Below are 23,240 nucleotides of genomic sequence, written 5' to 3'. Positions count from 1 at the left end.
TACATACTCTCTTGGAGGATTCTCTTCCTCTCTTGTTGCTGCCTGGCATGTGCTCACCCTTTCCTGCCCTCTGCCTCACTTAATCTGGCTAACCTCACTCTCTAAGTCTCAGCTCATGGATGATCTTTAGGAAAGCCATCCCTGAGAGCTTCTATTTTCCTTCCTTATTCCCCAGTGCCTAACACTTAGCAGGAACTCAATAAGTAATTATTTAGCAAAATTAAGACTGTTTATACAAAGATGATTCAAAAGACTGTCCTCTACAGTCTAGCAGCAAAGGGGGCCAACATGTAAAGACATGATGTGTAGGTCAGGTGGTAAAGTGACACTAGAAAAATTGACAAGGTACTAAGGGACCCCAACGAAGCAGACACCTGTGTGTGTGGAGAAAGATAGCTAGAATCAAGGAAGATTTCACATAGCATTCTGAGCCTTTTTTTCCCCTCTTTTTGGAGACAAGTTCTTACTCTATCACCCAGGATTGGAGTGCAATGGCATGATTGAGACTCACTGAAACCTCAGACTCCTGGGCTCGAGGGATCTTCTCATCTAAGCTTCTTGAGTAGCGGGGACAACAGGAACATATCACCATACCTGTCTAATTTTTTGTAGAGTCAAGGTTACCTATGGTTCCCAGGCTGGTCTTAAACTCTTGGCCTTGAGCAATTCTCCCATTTTGGCCTTCCAAAGTGCTGGGATTACAGATGTGAGCTATTATGCCCAGCCTACTTTCTGAGTCTTAAAAGATGAAAATAAATTTTTCAGAATAGCAGGGGAAAACATTTGTGATGTAAAAAATGGGGTGCACACTAATTGAGGTATAAAGAACAATAATTTTGCAAATTATTAGTAACTGCCAACTCAATTAGTGTCCTGTTAAAAAGATACTGTTATGAAGTATAGTAAAGCATTACATTGTATATTTTGACTGTATTTCAAATTTCTGTTTTGTTTCCAACAGTTTTGTTGACTTATGTTGGGTGGAACAATTTGTGAGTGACCCTGAGATTTTGCATGGCTTGAATCTGGTGATATCTGGTGTCTCCCCAAGTGGTTTGTTGAAGTTTTGGATAATTAGAAGTATTTCTTACAGAAGTAAATATTTCAGTAAACATTGTTTCATTCAAAATATAAAATACAAAGAAATGTTATTCTCTATTTATTTTTATAAAGATTATAGTCTTTATCTAACTCTTCTTAGTTCATTGGAACTAAATCAATGAATTTGTCAACAGAACAAACCTTACCAATGGCTTTAGAGGAAGAGCAAGAAAGGTGTAAAAGAAGTGAAAAGAAGCAATCACAGGTATATGAAAATTTAAGTTCTTGTTTAATATTAGTTTTTTTTTGCTTTACTAACAAAGCATAGTCCAAATGACATGACCTTTCAGACTATACCTTTAGAATCCAATAGATCATAATTTTATATTTAATTTTTAAAACATCTTAACCAGTTATGAAACTTAAGATATTCTTACTATCTCTAGTAACTATTAGTTATTCTAGTAATTCTTTGTATCTCTAGTAACTCATAGCTGTCTTTACCCTTGGAATTGAGGCAAGAAAATTTCAGAATTATCTTGCTGTTTTATTTATATAACCTTACTCATAATATGCAAGGTAACATGAAGTATTGGGTCATATTACTGAGGAATAGAAATTATGAACAGTTTAACAACAATGGCCACTGAGTTAAACTAGTGTTAAAGGAGTCATCATTGCCAGTGCTTCAGATGTTGCAGTTTTATATTGCTGGTCACCAGTGCCGAGGTTAAAGATTTATTCTGTTTTGTGGTCACCAGTTGACTTCTGTGTCTGTGTTCAGGGAGTGAATGGGGTCATAAAAGTCAATGCAGTTGCCTATTAAGAGAATCCTACCTTGCAGAATGGGACCTTTGGTGTCAGGGTGTGAACAATAACTTTATTTCAACATAAATACATAGTAAACATTACTAAAATTTTAAAAATCCAAACCCTATCACTACCGGAACTTAAAATATATTAGAAGTGGATATAAGCAGAAATTCTATCTAGATACATAACACTATCATAGTATATCATTTGAATTAGAATTTAAAATTTTGCTTCTCTTTCTTATTGGTGTTCAGTTTAGCTCTTAATAATTTAGTGTTTGCCTAGTGCTCTAGTTAATCTTCAGCAATAAACATGCACTGTAGGGGCTCACTCTTTCTGGTATGCTGAGGTAAAGTCTTTGTAAGAGAGGAAGCTTTTATAATACTACCTATCATCTTTGGATTCATTTCTGGTAGATTTTACACAAATGCATTAAGTTTAGTCCAAACAGACACTGAGAGTTCAGCTTGCTGGTTCATGTTTCTGTCCTATGTTAAGCCAAGGCAAATTATTTTTCACTTTTTAGTTACAATTCCGTAATTTAAGAGTAGCAACACATAGATTAAGTTTCACAGTTAAATTTTAATTATTTTCTAATATTTCTTTGTTTATACTTGATTAAAGCTAATTTTAAAACATGCACTCTGAGAGAAAATACATCTGAGAAACAAAACAAGCAAATTTGTTTTCCATTTTGCACCTGCCCCCCACCCCCAAAAAAAGTCTCAAGAACCAGAACTGGGTAAGAACAGTGATAAAGGGAATCAATCTATATATTCATGACTTTCTTTAAAATTCATTACAAACAAGTTCAAGCTGAATATTGGTAAAAGTTCTGAAAACTCCAAAATTACTGCTTGCCTTGAGGAAGAGCTCCTACATGGTAACTCTAAAGAGGGATGAATAAAAAAGGAGTGCCCTCTAGTCTGAAGAATCATGTCCCTGATTGTGAGGAGAAAAATGTATCTGGAGGATCTAGCTCCGTGGCAGTCCAGGCAGCGCCTGAACAGAGGAAGCCCATGTCAAATGTCTTTTTATTCCATTCACACTCCAGGTCCCTGAAATACACTTACCAGTCATCTTCTAAGCTTCATTTAAATTAAAATAAATCAGACTATAAAACCAGACACACAGCTTGTTTCTAACACAGATGATGGAAATTTTTGTTATGATATAGAAACTGAAAAAGTAAGGAAACCAGAAATTGTGATTGAAATGAAAGCTGATTAAGAGTTTGACATGCAAATGGAAAAATATATAAACCCAAATACCACTAATTGGAAATTAGACATTAGGCATTGGTCTCAGTCTAGAGATCCAGAAAGTCTTTTTGATTTGTGGTTTACCCACCCCAAAGAAATGAAGCACATGATTCAGATAGAAAGCCACAGTATTTCTGCTGCTACAGATACTTATAAAAACAGAAAACCAACACAGTGCTTATTCCAGAAGCCGCTGTATGACAATCCCAGTGTTAATAACTACAAAACCATGAATCTTGAATTATGAAATGCGGGTTATTCTTTGCCACATAGTGAGAGAACATCAAAAATATAGCTAGAAGACTTACAGCAAGATATTCCAAGGTCACTAACATAGCACATGTATACATATGTAACAAACCTTCACATTGTGCACATGTACCAGAACTTAAAGTATAATAATAGTAAAAAGAATGAGGTAGGCATGTTACAAGTAGAGTTCCTGGCTTTGGAGAAAGAGAAAGTCCAACTTCAAAAAGACAGAGGTTCACTTGCTGCTTCTTTTTTCTCTTTATCAATTATTTGATTTAGTCAAATTTTCTATTCAAGAAAATCTCATGTGTACAGTTACAGCGGGGTTTTCTAAATGTGTAATTATGTGTCAAAGTAGATTAGTCCTGCTATCTAAACAACGGTTCTGGAGAATGTTCTCATAATGTTTCTTCATTAATCAACCTAAGTCTCACTCTCAGTCTTCCAAGTGGCATATGAGCTGGGAAACTAATTCAGCCATATACCATGTGACCTTCTGAACCAGATCAACATAAAGAAATTGCTAAAGAAATAAGCTTTAGATTCTAGATTCTTTTTTCTGTATTCATTTAGAGATGAATTACATTTATTTAATGATAGAATGGGAATACAATGGGAGGGAAGCAATGACTGAGATAAGCCACAAAAACACGTCTAGCTTTGAGAGTTGCAATGAATATTCCCAGCCAAATGAGTCTGTTTAATGTGTTTTCATGCACGCCAGTTTATCTGCTTAGCTCAAACTGTTTGAATTTATAGTTCCATCATGGTTATTTCCAATATTTTGAAAACAAATATATACTTCCACATATTTTAAAAAATCACCACTCCAATATTTCTGTTGAATCAGACCTTACATTATGTTGTTTAATAAAGTATGGTAAGTTTTGGCATGTATGATTTTTATCATGTAAGAAAGAAGCATAATTTATTAGCTAAAAATTTAGCCTTTGACTCTTTAGTAGAAAGTTGAGTTCTGTACATTGTGTTCTAAAGATAGACAAAAATCTAGAGATTTTCTTCTTTCAAAGTAAAAGCAGATGAGGCCTTTTCCCACCCTCTGAGGTGTTAAATTGCTTTGCTCAAGTTAGACTTTTAATATATCTGACTAATTTGCTAAATTTATCTGGTAATTTATGTAATTCAGCAATATGGAATTGTATCATGTTATTTGGTGCCGTGAAATGCTAGGGAATGCCACCTCAAGAGCTCTGGATGAAACATTTCATATGTCTTGCTTGGTTTGACTCCCATTTTCAGTAGATAATGGGGCTAAAGTAGATAACTGTGCCGTATGTTTTCCACCTGTAAACGTTTGTGGTAATTGAATATGAAATCTGGGAAGCATCTCGTTTTCCAGAATTCTGCACTAGAAACTCAGCAGTTTCACTCTGCTTCTTGTGTTGTGGCAAACAATGGTTCCCATAGTTCAGGGAGAACTTTCACTTTTTTGATATCCCAGGATCCAAAAAAAAAAAAAAAAAGATAAAAGGCTGTGGGGAAAATAATAGCTCAGTGCAGAAAAGGGAAAACTTCTTTACTCTTCCTGAAGGCCTACAAGGTCACATCCTCTTAATCTGGATATTTCATGTAAAATCCAGGTGGCAATGACAGAAGATATATGTTATGCCTGTGTCTTTTTATTTCTCTGTTTCTGCCAGTCAGATAGCATAAACATTTATATCAGATAGCAAAGAGTGGATGCGAATAAAAGCACAAAATGGAGAAGAGTCCTTTTGGAAATTTTGGAAAATTATTCCATTCACTCAAACAGAAATGAGCAGACTTGACAAAAATTTCAATGATAAAATGATAAGTATCTTATTATGTATAATGATAAAACTAAAGTAAGCACAAAATACTTTTATCATTAAAATGGTGATAGTTAACCTGAATCAAGTGAAAAAACCAGGGAAAAAGTTTTTTTTATTGAATAAAATAATAATTATTATTCATATTACTTTTATTAAAGGTCAAAGAAGGAAATAATACACACAAAAGTGAAAAAATACAACTATCAGAAAATGTATGTCATAGTACATCTTCTGCTGCTGCTGACAGATTAACCAAACAAAGAAAGGTTGGGAAAACGTATCCTCAGCAATTTCCCAAGAAACTGAAGGAAGAGCATGATAGGTAAGTAAGCCTATAGCAGTGTGTTTTTGTTTGTTTGTTTTTTGTTTGTTTTTTTCTGAGATGGAGTTTCTCTCTTGTTGCCCAAGCTGGAGTGCAATGGTGTGTTCTCACCTCACTGCAACCTATGCATACTGGGTTCAAGTGATTCTCCTGACTCAGCCTCCCTAGTAGCTGAGATTACAGACATGTGCCACCATGCCCAGTTAATTTTTTGTATTTTTAGTAGAAATGAGGTTTCACCATGTTATCCAGGCTTGTCTCGAACTCCTGACCTCAGGTGTTCTGCCCACCTCGGCCTCCCAAAGTGCTGGGTTTACAGGAGTGAGCCACCGTGCCTGGACACCTATAGCAGTATTTCTCAGCAGATAATTGTCATTGTGCTATAAACAAATTCAAAATTGGACTAATGTTCCTTATGATTAACAAGTTTTATAGTTTTACCAGGGATATTTAGCCCTGCCTGGTAATCAGAAAAATGCAAATTAACATAAAATAAGATATATTGTGTAAAGTCATGCTGATATTGAAAAAGTAATTACTACCATTGAAAATGTGAGGAAAAAGGCATTCTCATATTCTGTTGGTATATGAAATTGGTAAATTATTTCTGAAGGGTAACTTAGTGCTGTGTATCAAAATTTCAAATAACCTGACATCCCTTTAACTCAACAACTCCACTTCTGGGACTAGATTTCACAGGAAAACATAACTTGGTTAAACATACACACACTTATTAAGGGCATTAATTATATATTACACATAATGAACAATAGCTTAATAAATATATACAATATATGTAATAAGGTGAATTGGAAGTATTAAGAATTATAAAAAGTGTGGGGTAACAGATGTTAGACTCTTTAGCCTAGTTTTAGATGACAATCATCTGCGGATATAGTTTGGGTGGGAGACATCTTACTCTGTAAATCATTTGGAGAGACACCTACCATATTTCATAGAGATGAAAATTTATTTCTAGTGAACTTATACGCTTGCCAATAAATAGTAACTTTAAAAATTTAGTTGAGTGTAAATGATCTTTTCTAATCGGGGAGTAATTATGACTGTGTGATTTGAAAAGGTAATTTTGAACTTCTAACGATACTGAATTATTTCCAGTATCCTTTTTTATAATACATCCTAGAGTGACTAGTAACAAAAACTTTAGCAGAATATTCTTTCCTTACTACTTTTCAAGTATATACATTCGTTTGAAGATGTTGAAGTGAGAAATTAAATATCTGAGAACTACAAAGGAAAAATAATCCAGAACATAGAAATTTTATTAGGATGATAAAGAGCACCTGCAGAGGTAGATCACAGGATGATCTCTTTGTTTTTTAACAAAATGAATTTTAAGATAAATGTCTTTATCTGCAGATGCATCTTAAGACAAGGAAGTGAAGAAAAAACAAATGTTAATATGCTGTACAAAAAATAGAGAAGAATAAGAAAGGAAAGAGAAACAATATAAGAAAGAAGTTGAAGCAAAACAACTTGAACCAACTGTTCAATCACTAGAGATGAAACTGAAGACTACAAGAAATACTCCAAATCAGATAAATCAATCTTTGGTAAAAATTCTATATTTTAAACTTTATTTTATCAATGTTACTTATAATATCCTGTTGATTTAATATATAATATTTTGGTCTAAAACAAACCAGAAATGTTATCTCATTTTCAAAAAATGAATGATGACACTTACAGGTACAATTATTGATATTTATTATAAATCTTGGAATCCACATAGGATATTATTTTATTACAAAGAGCTTTTGAAAACAATAATATGCCATAATATATACTTAGTGATAACCTATTGATAAAGATTTTTTCCCAGTAAAATTGTTCCTTGTACTTTCTGCTATTTCATATTGATTACTGTACCTAATACTATAAAGAGGAAACAAATTATTGCAATCACAAATAATCTCATGATATTCTAAGAAGAGCTCTATAAATTTTATCTTATTTACCATTGGTGTTTTGAAATAAAAGTTTTCTTTCGTATTGATACATTTACACCACAGAAGTAACTGTGATCTGTCAGAGAACTAGAAGTAGAGTCAGAAGTCCTGGGGAAAATCCTGTAGCTTGCTTATATTTTTAACATTTCTTTTTCAAAATTGTGGTAACTAGATGAGTTCATCAATGAATGTATATAGGAGTGACTAGTATAATGTCTAGATTTATGATTTAGTAAATGTAATTCTTACAACTGACTATAAAAGTATTAAAAGAGTCAAATTGAAATAGAATGTTATCAGCGAAACAGAACTGTAGTAACTCTGGGAAATTTTATCTGTCCAAATACGTGTGAAGTAAGGTTCTTACTATAGGGTGGTGTATGGGTTAGATATCAAAGTGTAAATGCAATTTTTTGATATATTTTAATTTAGTCAAATTTGTTAATGCTTTAATTTATGCTTTTGAGTTTGTTGTAATTCAGGGAAAGGCTTTTCCAATTCTGAAATTCTTAAAAATTCTCTGGTGTGCGTGTGTGTGTGTGTGTGTGTTTACTTTTATAAATTCATTGACTTTAAATAAATTTCTGAACTTTTTGGAACTTATGCTCTATAAGGTTCAAAGTTTTGTTTCAACCTTTCCTCCAGTTGGATATCCACTTACAGTAACCTTTTTAGTATATGAATGTGCAGGTTATTCTTTAACTTCAGCGGTAATCATGATTTGTTATTTTATTGAGTACTAGCTAAAACTTTCTTTTGTTTTATTTAGGATTTTCATAATCATGAAGAAATGAAAGATCTGATGGATGAAAATTGCATTTTGAAGACAGATATTGCTATACTCAGACAGGAAATATGCACAATGAAAAATGACAACCTGGAAAAAGAAAATAAATATCTTAAGGACGTTAAAATTGTTAAAAAAAAAATGCTGCCTTTGAAAAGTATATAAAACTCAATGAGGAATTGATAACAAAAACAGCATTCCGGTATCAACAAGAGCTTAATGATCTCAAAGCTGAGAATACAAGGCTCAATTCCGAACTGTTGAAGGAAGAAGAAAGCAACAAAAGACTGGAAGCTGAAATTGAATCATCAGTCTAGACGGACTGCTGCTATAAGTAAACACAGTGAAAGTGTGAAAACAGAAAGAAACCTAAAACTTGCATTAGAGTGAACACAAGATGTTTCCGTACAAGTAAAAATGAGTTCTGATATTTCCGAAGAAGAAGATAAGAATGAGTTTCTTACTGAACAACTTTCTAAAACGCAAATTAAATTCAATACCTTAAAAAGTGAGTTCCGTAAGAAAAGAGATACTCTCAGAAAAAAGTCATTGGCTTTAGAAACTCTCCAAACGACCTAAGCCAAACACAGCAGCAAATAAAGGAAATGAAAGAGATGTATGAAAATGCAGAAGCTAAAGTGAATAATTCCACTGGAAAGTGGAGCTGTGTAGAAGAGAGGACATGTCAACTCCAACATGAAAATCCGTGCATTGAACAGCAACTAGATGATGTTCATCAGAAAGAGGATCATAAAGAGATAGTAACTAATATCCAAAGAGGCTTTATTGAGAGTGGAAAGAAAGACCTCATGCTAGAAGAGAAAAATAAGAAGCTAATGAATGAATGTGATCATTTAAAAGAAAGTCTCTTTCAATATGAGAGAGAGAAAGCAGAAAGAGTAGTAAGTATCAAGGAAGGTAAATATTTTCAAACTTTTAGAAAGAAAATTGAAACATTTGGTTCTGGATACATGTTGAACTTAGTTGAATATAAAAATCAATGGATAAAAAGTGTGTTTACCATACTGTATAATTCCATTTACATGAAGCATTCAGAAAAGATAAACGTATAGGGACAAAAAGTAGACTAATGTTTGCAAAGGGCTGGGGCTGAAAGCTGGTAGTGACTGCTAATGGGCCTGAGGGATCTTGCAGTGATGGAAATGCTGTAAAGTTGGATTGTAGAGATGGCTGCACAACTCAGTAAATGGACTAAAAAATCTTTTAACTTTAAGTTAAAACAGATACATTCTATAGTATGTAAATTATATTTCAACAAAGCTGTTTTAATAAAACAAAGGAAAACCATGTTTACTATACCAGCTTAGAAACGTGCCTCATTTCTAGGAAATAAAAGGTAGAGGTGAGAGATGATTTACTTTGAGAAAAGACATTGTGTCACCTATGAAATTTTATTAGGCACAGAGTCATATTTTAAGGTAGATAGTTCTGTACTGCTGAAATAATAATTTTAATGACTTTATGTTGCCACATGTTAAGACCATAATGTAAGTATAAATGGAAATGTTTACACCTGAAATGAGTATTTTCAAATTAAAATTTAATTGATTTTCTTTGACACTTAATTCTAGATTTCCCAGATGAACTGAAGTGTATTGCTGTGTCTTGTAATACCTTGCTTTAAGTAGCTTTTTATGTATTTTAGTTGGTATATCTTTGTTATTAATCATATTAATTTAACAAATCTGAAAATATGTCAAATTACATATTTTTATGACTATGTAATGTTTTAAAGGCACCTACTTGTTATAAAATCATAATTTAGGATACATGTGGTAATATTTAGCAAAACTGTATTTGGTTTAGTCTTCCCACTGGTATTTATCATTTACTTTGAATATTTATATTAATAATTAGCTCCTAATTTTTATTTCAAGGCTCAATGACTATCATTGGAATATAATTTTGTTCAGTACAAAGATACTTGTAGCTGCCTGTGATTTATGAGTAAGGCATTAGATCCCTATTTTCAGACTGAGGGGTGGCAGGCTTCACGTACAGTGGGAATGGAGTAATTACAGGAGGGAGTTGTGGGAGCTTTGAAGTCAGAGAGGGAGGTAGAGACCTGTTTACCTAGGACCTCAAAGGCCATTGGAATTTTACTTTTATTCTGAGATAGGAATCTGTTGGAAGGATTTGAACAGGTGATTGAATATGTCAGGAACTTTGAGGTTGAGTTGAGCTTCTAAGATGATTGAATGGTGGGATGAATCTGTTATGTAAGTAAGAGAATACCAACTTGGCAGGAAGAGAACATATTGTGCATCCCTCACTGAATTCAGTAATAAATACAAATGTGTACATGTGATTAAAAGGAGGTGAATTGATATGTGTGGTGATAATTTTCAAAGTAGGTATGTTAGAGTTAAATATTATTAACATAATTTAATAATAAGGCAATTTATAAAATCAGTAACAAAAATATTTTCTCAGGAGGTTGTGAGACAACTTCAACAAGAAGCGGCTCACAGCCTAAAAAAATTAACTATGTTAGAGTCTCCACTGGAAGGTATATCACATTATCACATTAATTTGGATGAGACACAGGTCCCAAAGAAGAAATTATTTCAAGTGGAAAGTCAAGTATGTATGGAACTTAGCATGTCAACTGTTATTCTGTAGCTAGTTGAATTACATAACATGTTTTAGGATACTAATTATGGCAGAAGCTTGATTTTTTATTTTCATTACAATGAATTATTTCCATTTTACTATCTCTATAATGTACTTATTTTTTTATATAGTGACTTTCATTTTACCATTTTGAAAAACCATTGCATACCTTTTCTCTTACAATATGTACCCTTGGAAAAGTTGAGAATTATACATCATTCCTCATAGAAAACTGACTTTTGTCCGTTAAAACAGTATTTTTAAGTAATTTTTGTATTGCTCTGATGAGGCAGGCCAGATTAAATCAGAGAAGAATGTTTCATGGAATGTTCCAGAAAATTGTCTTATTTCTTCACTTTTGTGAGTGGACACAGAATCTGTGTCTATTTATTTCACAGATTCTAGGTTAACTTGTACAGAAAGGCCATTATACTATTCTTTTAAAAGTGCATGTTTTAGGTTAATTTACAAACTATTTGAAAAGTTAGGCATTTTCTTTATTTATCTTTTATTTAAAATATACTATAAAACTGTGGAAATATTTAAATTTGAGATAACATGTACATCAAAAATTGAGAGTTGAGAAAATTATCTTGATCCTGCCTTTGGATTTTAAAAACAGTTTCACTGAGATATCATTCACATTTCAGAGAGTTCAACTATTTAAAATGTACAACTCAGTATCTATTAGTATATTCACAGCATTTTCATCACCCTGAAAAGCAACCCCACATCTCCTAGGCATGACTGCAGCCTTCCTCCATGTCCCTCCACCTACCTCTGTTGTAGGCAACCACCATCTATCTCCTTTTGTCTCCATATGTTTGCCTGTTCTGCTGATTTCATATACATAGAATTAATTATACAATACGTAGTCCTTTGTGACTGGCTTTTTCACTTAGCATAATGTTTTCAGAATTCACTTAGCATAATGTTTTAGCACACATTGGTAGTTTATTTCTTCGTATAGTTAAATGATATTCTATTCCATGGCTATACTGGTTTTCCATTCATTCATCCGTTGATGGACCTTTAGGTTAGTTTCCACTTTTTAGCTCTTATGAAAAATGCTGCTGTGAACATTCTCTTACAGGTTATTATGTGGACACGGGTTTTTATTTCTCTGCCATTGGACTTTATCCTCAGAGTTAATTGGGCAGATTTCAGCACTTGTCTTGCTCATGCTATTCTTTCTACCTTCTCAGTTTCTGTTCATCTAGCCTCATTCACTCAGACGTGGCAGACAATTTATTGTTTTCATGAAGTTTTCTCTGACTGTTCTCTCATTGACCTTATGTGTTAGCAATCATTGTCTAGTCTGTGCAGAAAAACTTAGTTCTTAATTTTACATGGCTTTTGTTTGTGGAAGATAATTTTCTTTCATTATAAATTTGCTTAATGGGGGAATAATATATAATATGTATGCCACCTATCCTTGCATACATTGAAAATATTTTAGCTTAGAAGTTTGTAGCATACAATTCAATACTTTATACCATACCAATTATTTCTTCTCTGAGACCTTGACACAGTAAGGTTTATATTCTAAGTGTGTTTTTAGCAATTATATATCAAATCTAAACCAATTAGTTTAATACAGGAACTTGTTAAATCACATATTTATGTTTTTCTCTCTATGAAAAAGAATCTAAATTGGCCTTTTTTCACTATGCAGCAGAACTGTATTTCTGGACTGCTACCAGTTTGTCAGCTGAACAGTTCTGGGTGCAGCTTGTCCGATGACGGATAGCACAGCACCTCAATCTGAGTGCTCAGCAGAGTGCTTGTGAAGGCAGCACCACAGCAACAGTTGCTCAGAGGGAACGGATTCAGGAGCCTTGATTTAGCAATAGAGTCCAGGGTTTTCAGCTCAGTGTCTTTAGCCTGTCTCTGCTGGTCATGTCAGTTATGTACTATTCAATCCAGGAGGTGCTGTTTACATTGTAGTACATACATAGTCATTGCCTAATGAGTCATACAGAGAGAAAAGTAAGTTATAAATTATGTCCCCCATTTGCTGCAACTCTCAGTGGTAAGAATGATTCAGTGCAGCTATAGGAGAGTACTTCCATTGGCATGCCACCTGCCTAAAATACACAATTATATTAAGATATACAATAAAATTATTATGCTAATAGCAAATATTTTATGTAGCTCACTATGTTCCATGTAGTCTTCTAAGTGTTTCATGTTAGTCCCCAGTTAAACACCTGGTTTTGGAAGGCTGAAGCAGGAGGATCGTTTGAGCCCATGAGTTTGAGACCAGCCAGAGAAATATAGTGAGACCCTGTCTCAAAAAAAAAAAAAAAATTAAACACTTATCTGAGGCATGGTGGTGCACGCCTGTAGTCCCAGCTACATTGGGAGGCTGTGGTAGGAGGGTCGTTTGAGCTTGGAATATTGAGGCTGTAGTGAACAGTGATCAAGCCACTGCGCTCCAGGCTGGGTAACAGAGGGAGACTCTGTCTCATAAATAAAACGTTTTGTATAGATTCCCGTAGAAGTGAGTTAGACATCAGTCATAGAATTATTAGCTACTTTGATGTCTACCTTGGGAGTAAAACATATAATTAGGGGCAGCGTTAAACCATCTCAATCAATAGCCTCCAACTTCTCGAGAAGGTTCTTATTTCATGAATTTCTAAACAAGTGACTACCTGGATTAAGACATTTGGTGGACACCATTTGGAGATGAAGAATCTTGAGTGAGAATAAGGGAGATCTCTACTTACTGAAGCTTCCCAATGACATAGTTAAGTGTCCCCCAAAAGAAACTTTAGAACAAGACTTTCATCATGCCATATCTCTATGGAAAAGGAATTTCTTTAAAAGAAAACAAAGGCAAACAATTGATAATATGATTCTCGTGGGAAAGTTTTCATCATAAAAGAAAAAGAGGGCTGGGTGCCGTGGCTCACGTCTGTAATCCCAACACTTTGGGAGGCTGAGGTGCGTGGACTACCTGAGGTCAGCAGTTCAAAAACAGCCTGGCCAACATGGTGAAACCCTGTCTCTACTGAAAATACAAAAATTAGCCAGGTGTGGTGGTGTGCACCTGTAGTCCCAGCTACTTGGGAGGCCGAGGCAGGAGAATCACTTGAACCCAGGAGGTGGAAGTTGCAGTAAGCCGAGATGGTGCCACTGCACTCCAGCCTGGATGACACAGTGTGACTCCATCTCAAAAAAAAGAAAAAAAGAAAAACAAAAAAGGGACAAAGTATACTGGTCCAAAAAAGAAGAAAGCAAGAAAAAAAGGACAAAGTATACTGGTTAGTATCATAACAGTGAGATAGTCCCCCTTTGAGATTAGAAAATAACAGTATACTCAAAGTAACATTAATGAGAACCAACATAAAATAGACAACATTCACTATCTACAAAAGTAATCTGCACCAATTAGCAATGTATGAGCATGTGGCTGAGAATATTTTCTATAATATGTGTACTAGAAGGAAGAGACCTCAAGAAAATGGTCAGAGCTGGAAATGTAGATTTGGGAATCTAGGTCAAAGTTTTGAGATTTTAGGAGTCCTGAGAGAATTTAAAAAGACAAATAGCCACCAGGCATGGTGGCCACATATGTAATCCCAGCACTTTGGGAGGCCAAGGCAGGAAGATCATGGGGTCAGGAGTTCAAGACCAGTCTGGCCAACAAGTTTCTTATATAGGTAAACGTGTTCCATGATGGTTTGCTGCACCTATCAATCCATCACCTAGATATTAAGCCCTGTGGGCATTAGTTATTGATCTTGATGCTCTCCCTCCTGACCCCAACAGGCCCCAGTGTTTGTTGTTCCCCTCCCCCAGTCCATGTGTTCTTATCGTTCAGCTCTCACTTATAAGTGAGAAGATGCAGTGTTTGGTTTTTTCTTCCTGCATTAGTTTGCTGAAGATATCAGCTTCGGGTTCATCCATATCCCTGCAAAGAGCATGATCTCATTCATTTTTATGACTCCATAGTATTCCATGGTGTATATATACCACAATTTCTTTATCCCATTATCACTGATAATGTCCATCTGGGTTGATTCCATGTCTTTACTATTGTGAATAGTGCTGCAGTGAACATGCAAATGCATGTATCTTTATAATAGAATAATTTATATTCCAACGTATGGTAATTTTAAATCAGTTTTGGTATTAAAAATCATGCATTTTGGAAAATATTGATAATGGAAAAATCCAAATTCTGCCAAAATATGTTGAGAAAATAGAGGGTAAATATATCTTTTCAAACTTTAAATGCCTCAGGCTCTTAGTTAATCTTCCCCAGATCTGGGAAGACCTAGAAGGGGAGAGATTGGGCTACCTTAATGAGGGCCATTTCAATCTCTTGGCCCTGCAGCAGCCATTTCAAAATATGTCAAAAAATATATTTGGGGGTAAAATATTTTGATTTCCTTCAGCTTCTTCTCTCTGTGATGCTGCACCAGAATCAGATTAGAAAGGAAGCCACATTATAAGTGTTAATAAAACCCATCTGATGAGATTTGATAATTTGAAGGGTGTGTTTCCCAGACCCTTTAGATAGAAATTTTGGCCAAAGAAAACAAGGTCTTATTCCTCTATATAAATCTGTCAGTGCTTTAAGCAGTGAAAGAAAGATTTTTCATTTAATTTTACAGACTTGATACTAATGAAAAGGATAGCTTGTAAAATATAAATCTCTTTTTCTATAAAAAGGACATGTTGTTGATTCTCTTAGACCTTGAACCCTGGCCAGTGATTTGAAACCAAGCAGTACCTATCTCCAGATCTCTAGTACCAAATTAATTTGGGGTGGGGGGTAACAGGTTTATTGAGAAATAATGAACACGCCATGCAATTCACTCATTTAAAGTATAGAATTCATTAACTTTAGTATTTTCAGAGAGTTATGCCGTCATCATTACAATTAATTTTAGAACATTTTCATCACCCTAAAAACAAACCCCACATCATTTAGCCATCTTCACTAGTTTTCCCTTCCTCCCTCACCCCTAGGGAACCACCCACCTTCTTTGTATAGATTTGCCTATAAACCTCTGAAATAAAAAGCAAGTGGTCTGCTGGGACTGGCTTATTTCACTTAGCATAATTTTTCATGCTGCATCTGTGCTGTAGCAGGTATTGATGCCGGGTTTTTCTCCTTAGTTCAGCTACATCTGGGTTCTTCTCTCGTGACCAGGAAAAATTAAGCATGCAGACACATTGAGGAGGGCAGAATTTATTATGTGAAAGGACAGCTCTCAGCAAAGAGAGGGGTCCTGCAAAGAGGTTTCCACCTCACAATTGAAGACCAGGATCACATGAGCTGAAGCGGCCAGGCTCCTCCTCTGCATAAGGCGTGAATTCCTGGTGACTCCATCCCATCCCCCCACTGCATGTGGGCCTCCGGTCTGCTGCGGGCATGTCCAGGCAAGACAAGTCCAGGTTCCCTTATCTGCACATAACATCTGGTGTAAACACTTGTGGGGCTGGTTGGAGATTCTCCGGGACCCTTCCGTATCTGCCTAGGCATTTTGCTGTCTCCTCCTAACACGGTATCTGTACTTAATTTCTTCTTATTGCTGAGTAATATTCCATTGTATGGATATATCAAACATTTTATTTATCCATTCGCCAGGTGATGGACCTTTGGGTTCTCTCCCACCCAAAGGTGACAGACGTTCTGGTTCTTTCCACTTTTTGACTCCTATTAATAATGCTGCTGTAAACATTTATGTATGAGTTTTTGTGCTTGCGTATGTTTTTATTTTTCTGGAGTATATACCTATGACTGGAATTTCTGGGTCATATGGTAACTTCATGCTTAACCTTTTAAGTAGCTGCCAGTTTGTTTTCCAAAGTGGCTGCATCACTTTACATTCCCAGAAGCATTAGATAAGGGTTTTAATTTCCTTACATTTTTCCTAACACTTACTCTTTTCTCTTGAACAAACATTTTATCCTGTGGTGTGAGGTGATACCACCTGTGGTTTTGATTTACATTTTCCTAATGACTAATTACATTAAGCATCTATTAATGTGCGTATCCATCCTTATATCTTCTTTGCAGATGTATCTATTCAAAATCTTTGCCCATTTTTAAAAATTGGGTTATCTCATTGTTTATTAATTGCAAGAGTTATTTATATTTCCTATATATGTAAGTCCTTTATCAGATATACGCTTTTCAAATACTTTCTTCTACTTGGCGTCTTACCTTTTCACTTCTTGATGCTGTCTTCCCAGGCACAGCAGTTTTCAACTTTGAAGTCCATTGAATCCATTTTTCCTTTGGAGTCATAGCTAAGAAAACACTGCCAAATGCAGTCACAAAGATTTATGCCAGTATTTTCTTCTGAAGGTTTTATAGTTTTAGCTGTTAGAGTTAACTGTTTTATTTTGAATTAATTTTTAAATAAGATATTTGGTCAAACTTTATTTATTTTTTGCATATGGACACCCAGTTGTCCCAGCACCATTTGTTGAAAAGACTATTCTTTTCCCATTTTGTTCTTTTGTTAAGCTTGTATAAAAGCAATTGACTTTAAATGTGCAGGTTTATTTTTAGATTATCAGTTCTTAGCTTGTTTATGTCTATTCCTATGTCAAGGCCCAATCGAATTGAATGAGAAGTTTTTTTTCAATCATGTTGCATATTACCAGTTGTCTTATGTCATAATAAAAATTAAATTTAGTGGAATATCTGTAACTTCACCTTTTGTGTCACAAAGGAGTCTCTTGCCAGCTTATACCTTACTTACTCTAAGACGTGATCAGAAGCCAGGCTTACAAGACACACTTAATTTCTTTTCTTCTCCATTCAAACCTTTAGTCTCTTTTCCATTACCTCCCACTATAGTTATATTTTCAGTAAGTTTTGGTCACAGGATCTGCTGACATAGTCTAATATTTAGTGCATTATGTTTTACTAACTCATTATGATTCATAGAACCTTCCATAGATGTTTACCATCTAGGAAGGAGAAGTTTAAGTCTGAGCCGCCAGCTTTCCTCAGTGGAAATCAAGTGAAGTCATCATCTTGCAGTTTACAGAACCTCTTTCCACCTGGCAGCTGGTTCTCTTGGGTAGCACTGTGGCTAATCCTTTTCTTAGTGCAGATCTTGCATTCTCAGAAACCACAGTTCCCTTTATTGACCTCCTTTTACTGAAACAGAGATGCACAGCTCTGCTTTCTAGCTCAGTAGAGGATTCTTGGAATAAAAAGATTAACTCATTCCAAGAAAAAGTCTTAGGAGTGCAGCACTTCAAAATCAGGTAACGTTCAGGCAATTTATCAGAGACACATAGTATATTAGTATTTTGACTTTCAAAATTTCAGAGCCAAGTTGTGTGCTACAGAGAAGCATTGTGGCATAACATAGAGATGGGATGGTCTTAACTTCTCCATACGAACAAGCTTGGAATAAGGTAAAGGAGAAATTGCATTTGATGTCTTAACACTCAAAACACACTATGTTTATTTTACTTCTGTGAAGAATAAAAATCATTCCATAATATTCTCCTTATTTCCTCATTTAGAAAAGAAAATGAAAATTGAATACTAGGTTGATTAATAAATACTCAAAACTTCTTCTTTTAGAATTTTAGTTAATTGAAATCAGGTAAATGTCTGATTTGGGCTATGTCACCAAGTATTTCTAGTTGTTTTTCAAATCATACATCTTCTTGCTTCCCAGTCTTATTTCCTAACTTGAGGGGAAATTGTAAGGAGACACCCTTGCCTTGTTATCAGAGTCCATAATTGAAGGAGTTTGAGGAAAATTTCCTCCTCAGCCGCTTATGTCTCTCTCCTGGTTATCTGCTGCTTCTCAATAATGTTTGACATCAATAAATAAATCTCAACATTTATTAGATCCTACTTTAAAGGAGACTTTTCTGCTGCATAAGTTATGTTTCCTGTTGTCTCTTTTTAAAAGTTATTTTTCTAACAATTACCCAGAGTCTTGTGGCTTGAAAGAAAAACATTTATTTTGTTCATGAACCTGTGGTTTGGGAAAAACTTGGCCAGGACAGCTTGTCTCTGCTCCCTTCAGCTTCCCTAGGAACAGCTGATCAGTTGGGGAAATGGAATCCTCTGAAGCTTTGGTCACCCATGTGTTTGATGGTTGATGCTGGCCATCGGCTGTAAACTTGGTTGGGACAGGAAGCATAAACACTGACACAGGCACTTTCAGGCTCTCTTTGTGGCCTGATGTCTCTCACAATTGGGGCTGGGTTCCAAGGGAAAACAGTCTGAGATAGGGAAGCCACATGATATCCCTTTCACTACATTCTACTCATTAGAAGGAAGTCAGTAAGGCTGGCCCATATTCTGTTTTTTAAATGGGATGAATGTAGCTTCTCTTGTTTTAATTGACACATATATACATAATTATGGGCTATAGAGTGATATTTTTATTCATGTATATAGTGTGTAATGATCAAGCTAACTAGCACATTTACTACTTCAACCATTTTTCATTTCTTTGAATTGTGAACATTCAAAATCTTCTGGCTTTTTAAAAATATACAATTAATCATAGTTAACCATATTCACCCTACAATGCCACAGAACAGCAGAACTCATTCCTCTTATCTAACTGTAATTCTGTATCCATTAACCAGCCTCCCCTCCCCTACTTCTATGAGTTTCTTTTTGTTGTTAAGAGACAGGGTTTTGCTAGTGTAGTCTGGGCTCTGGGCAACTGTAGTCACCCAGACTGGAGACAGTGGTTTGATCATAGTTCACTGCAGCCTCAAACTCTTGGGACCATGTGATCCTCACACTTCAGCCTCCTGAAGAGCTGGGATTATGGGCATGCACCATTGCACCTGTCTGATTTTTTACTTTGTGGAGATATCTCCCTATGTTGCCCAGGGTGCTCTGGAACTTTTGGCCTCAAATGATTCTCCTGCCTTGATCTTACAAAGTGCTAGGAAATTACAGGCATCAGGCATATTGCCCAGCCCTCAATTTTCCTTTAGCTCCCACACATGAGTAATAATGTGCAGTATTTATCTTTCTGTGTCTGCACTTAACATAACATCCCTCAGACTGATCCACGTGGCCACGAATAACAGGATTTAATTCCTTTATACGGTGAATAGTATTCCATTGAGTTTGTGTGCCACAGTTTTTCGTCCATTCATTTGGTGATGGACATGTAGGTTGATTCCATACACAAGCTGTTGTGAATAATGCTACAGTAAACATATGAGGACAGATATCCTTTTGATCTATTGTTTTCTTTTCTATTGCCTGAATACCCAGTAGTGGGGTGGCTAGATCCCTCGGCAGTCCCATTATTAGTTTTTTTGAGAAAACCTCATGTTGTTCTCTATAGTGGCTGCACTGATTTACCTTCCCACCAATAGCATGTAAGTGTTTACTGTTCTCTGGAGCGTCATCAGCATTTTTTTTTTGTCTTTTCAATGATAGCAATTTATTCAAATTGAAGCAAGATTATATCACATTGTAGATTTGATTTGTATTTCCCTGAGGATTAGTGATACTGAGCATTTTAAAATTTATTTATTGGCTATTTGTATTTCTTTTTCTAAAAAAAGTATGGTTAGATATTTTGCCCAATTTTAAACTCTGATTTTTTTTTTTTTTTACTGTGAAGTTGTTTGAGGTTTTTTGTATATTTTGTATATTAGTCCCTTATTAGATGAATAGCTTGACAGTATTTTCTCCCATTCTGCAGGTTTTCTCTTCACTCAGTTGTTTGCCCGACAGAAGCTCTTTAGCTTAATGTAGTGTCATTTGTCTATGATTTGTTGTTTGCCTATGCTTCTCATCTCTTACCCATAAAAATCTTTGTGCAGACTAATGTCCTCAAGCATTTTCCCTATATTTACTTAGAGTAGTTTGATAATTTTGGGCCTTACAATTCAGTCTCAATCGATTCTGAGTTTATGTTGTTATATGGTGTTGCATAGGAAGCTAGTATCATTCTTCTCTATATGGATATTTAGTTTTCCCAGTGTCATTCATTTGAAGAGGCTGTCCTTTCCCCAGCGTATGTTCTTGGCATGTTCGTCCAAAATCAGTTGGCTGGAAATATGTGGATTTATTTCTGGGTACCGTATTCTATGGCCTTTACCCCAAGAATCATTACTTCTTAAAATGCAACTCAAATTAGCATGAAACATTTGCAGTTTAAGGAAAGGCTTATAGCATCAGAATCCTTAATCATAGATTTCATTATTTTGTGTTTTTTTTTTTTGAGATAGGGTCTTTGTCTGTCATCCAGGCAGAAGTGCAGTGATAATAATTCACTGCAGCCCTGAACTCTGGGTACAAGCCATACTTTTGCCTCAGTATCCCAACTAGCTGGGTCTACAGGCATGAGCCACCATGCCCGGGTAATTAAAAAAATATATTTTTTGTAGAGATGGGGGTCTCACTATGTTGCTCTGGCTGATCTCAAATTCCTGGCCTCAAGTGATCTTTCTGCCACAGCTTTTTAAAGTGCTAGGATTACAGGCATGAGCCACCATGCCTAATATAGAGTGTAATATTATTTTCAAAGTCTTATTCCTAGACCCATTTATTGACTTTGCCTAAATAACTCAATATGATATCTCTGAAACTTTTTTTGACATACTGTGGGGAATGATAATGAAGGAAGGGGGTTAGACACTTTTTACTAGGAGATAACTTTGTGCCATTTAAGGAGGAACAAAAATGAATTATCAGAAAAATAAAAGTAAAATGAAGTACAAAAATTCTGTGGCAAAGATGATGATAGTAAAGAATATATTTTTATGACTCATGGTAGCTTTAACTTTGTTCTTAAAATTCTGAGTAATTTAAGGGTTCACATTTGAAGAATCTGCTGCATTACAGATAACATTTTATTGCAAGTAAATGCATTTCAAAATTTGCTATTGGTTTTGTATTAGATTATCCTCACCCTACTTCATTATCAAGCTATACTATCTTATTCATGCAGTTTGATGATCCTATGGCGGAGAAGGAAGCTGTATCTTCAAAATGTGTCAATTTGGCTAAAGAGAATCAAGTTTTTCAACAGGAGTTATTATCTATGAAAAAAATACAACAGGAATGTGAAAAACTTGAGGAGCAAAAAAAGATGTTGGAAGAAGAAATATTAAATCTTAAGACACATATGGAAAACAGTATGGTAGAACTTAGTAAACTACAAGAATATAAATCAGAGCTAGATGAAAGGGCAATGCAGGCAGTAGAAAAATTAGAAGAAATCCATTTACAGGTGAGTTGTTTAAATCAGGTAAGTTTACTTGTAATGTGCTTTCATTTATTTCACTGCAAATTATATTTTGGAGATATATATATATATATATATATAGAGAGAGAGAGAGAGAGAGAGAGAGAGTTTCCTCTGCCTCTCTTGTAGCAATCTGCTTTGTAGAGTTCTAGAAAAAAATGGTATCTGTTTTTTCTTTTAAATATTTAAATTTCCATTATTATTATAACAAAATCAATCTTTCAGAGTAATGATTCTCATTATGGAGTCATTTGATGATTAAGACCAGTTGGCATAGGAAAAAATTGTGATTTAGAAATTATGTGATAATTATGAATTGGTCTTAAGCTACAGTGTTCATTGATCACTTTTTAAAATTATGAATGGATTCTATTACTTTTGATATGACCAGATTACATTAATACTAGCATAATTATGATTTCAAATTTTTACAAATCAGACTTAATTCTGAATTCAGTTATTAGTTTTGATATTGCTGAAATATTTTAAACTTCAGCCTCTTTTTTAACATATTAAAAATACTCTTTGAATCACTGACTCAAAATGAAAGGCAACGAACATAATAATTAGGTTATAATTGTTTTAAAAGTGTATTCTTTTCCTCTGTTTTAGGAACAAGCACAATATAAAAAACAATTAGAGCAGTTAAACGAGGATATAATACAGCTTCACTAAATAAGAAGGAACTCACACTTAAAGATGTGGAATGTAAATTCTACAAAATGAAAACTGCTTATGAAGAGGTTACAACTGAGTTAGAAGAATGTAAGGAAGCCTTTGCAGCAGCGTTGAAAGCTAACAATTCCATGTCAAAAAAATTAACTAAGTCAAAACATACACTCATAGAAAATGAATTAAGCTCATTAATTTGTTTCAAAAACATAATTTTTAGTGAGATGGCTTCAGGAGATTAGAAGGAAGTGAATGCTAATTTCACAATGTAATTTTGAAAAATAATGTTAGTAAATAATCTTACCTTTAAAATGTTAGTCAAAGATAGTTTTTGTCTCTCCTCTCATTTTTTTTTTTTTGCTTTTGTATGGCTTTTTTCCCTGAAAAGTCTCATGTAATTAACCTGATCTGTTAGTTTTTTTCACTAAGTATTTTTGAAGCTTTATAATTA

At 34.7% G+C, this 23,240-nt stretch overlaps 1 pseudogene; it reads left to right on the top strand.

Moving 5' to 3' along the window:
* LOC117975961 (putative ankyrin repeat domain-containing protein 20A2) overlaps positions 1 to 23,036 on the top strand; it is a 59,244-nt pseudogene extending 36,208 nt beyond the window's left edge.
* Positions 23,037 to 23,240: the final 204 nt, after the last annotated feature.

This window comes from Pan paniscus, chromosome 16 (genome assembly GCF_029289425.2).
Source record: "Pan paniscus chromosome 16, NHGRI_mPanPan1-v2.0_pri, whole genome shotgun sequence".
NCBI lineage: Eukaryota > Metazoa > Chordata > Mammalia > Primates > Hominidae > Pan > Pan paniscus.
This window is presented reverse-complemented; position numbering and strand designations above follow the sequence as displayed.